This window comes from Myotis yumanensis, unplaced genomic scaffold (assembly GCF_028538775.1).
Source record: "Myotis yumanensis isolate MYYU_CA2020_CCGP unplaced genomic scaffold, mMyoYum1.0.hap1 SCAF_8, whole genome shotgun sequence".
In the NCBI taxonomy this organism is placed as follows: domain Eukaryota; kingdom Metazoa; phylum Chordata; class Mammalia; order Chiroptera; family Vespertilionidae; genus Myotis; species Myotis yumanensis.
Window position 1 is genome coordinate 26,970,695 of NW_027223759.1, and position 1,667 is coordinate 26,972,361.

Below are 1,667 nucleotides of genomic sequence, written 5' to 3' on the forward strand. Positions count from 1 at the left end.
GAATTGTGTGCCCAATAGTACCAGAGGTGAAACCCATAAAAATTGTGTGCATTTTTTAAAAACAAGAGAAAAGACCTTGGAATTAGGTCCACATTGGATCTAATGGTGGGTTTTGCACCATAGAACACAGCTAACTTTGAATAATGGGAACACAGGCAATCAAAGGAGAGATTCTTTCTAAGAAAAGCTTAGAAGAGTCCAAATATATATATAGTTTTAATTTTTCTTGTAATGTAAAGATCGCAGAAAGGTGATCAAGGTTATCCAAAGAAATATAGAAGGGTAAAATGTTTTAAAGAGATAAGCAGCTTCAGTGGTCCTAGGTCACATGGCTCTGAATGTCCAGAGAATGACTGGGAGTCAGAACAGGTCTGTGTGGTGTGACTTCACAGGGTCAGGAAGGAACCATTGCTTTCTGCCTGCACACAGATGCCTGGAAATCCTATAATGGAAGACAGAGCCATTCAAGCCCTAGTCAGAACTTGGATAAAATGCAATGTCCTTGGAAAAGTACCAATAAAACAAAATTCACAATGAGCCCTAAATGACTGGAAACTACCTGAAGCTTAGTGAAGTGGCAGAGGGAGGTCAATAATGCCTCCACTCCTTGAAAGAGGGGAGCTTTAGAAGGGCACCATGGAGTGGGGTCAATGAAACAGGAAGTGAAGCTGTGGACACCAATGCCAAGACTGTTCTCTTTGAACTGGCCGTATATGGGCTCCGACTGTAACAGATGGAATTGATTGGATCAACAGTATGGGAAATGAGAGGGAGGCCGTGCCTAAGGAGGAAGCAAGTGCCCCAGGTGTCCAGTCCCAAATATTTTGGCAGTGAATTTAGACAAGAGGCAGGGGGATCACTTATTCAGGGAAAACTCTCAATGAATAATGTTTTATAAAATGCCTAAAATATCTATTGCTGTTCTTCATGGTAAACAGATATAAGCAAAGTTTCACTGTTAGTTTGAAGAAATGACTCCACTTTATTAAATGTTTGCTTGATATTCTGCTTAAAGCATTATGATAGGGAACTCATTAATGAAAATGCATTACCAGAACCTTAACCCAAAGAAATATTTGTTTTACCAATGACACTCTCTTCCTTGTGTAACCCTTGAGAAAATGTAAGTTATTTTTAATACTCAAAGGTAATTTTTTCTATAGACTTACCTCTTTTCTCTTGCGAGCACACACACATACACATGCACACACAAACACACTCTATAGAAGACAGAAACATGATTTACACTCTTTTTGCTTCTGTAAGCATACCTCACCTCCGTCATCATAAGAAATAATTAGAGCCTAACCCTTACTCTGTTTCACTGAATATACTGAAAAAACAACAATAACACTCCATTATAAGGGTGATGACTTTACTAAATGAGATGTTGACCTGCTTGGGCATTTGCATTGAATTTGAAAATGTACTGTACTAAGCCTTCCTAACTGTGGTGAATTATGAATCTACATTTGTCATCCATCATATCACTTTTTCTATGCTCTGTCTGGTGGAAAGACAAATGGGGTTAAATAGCAATTAAAGTCTGTGCACATATCAAGGATTCTTAGCACTTTTAATATTACTTATTTTTAGTAAGTCTTCAGTCAAGTATTAATTTGCTCACTGAAAGGCAATATTTTGGATAGAAAAGAACAAGACATGGA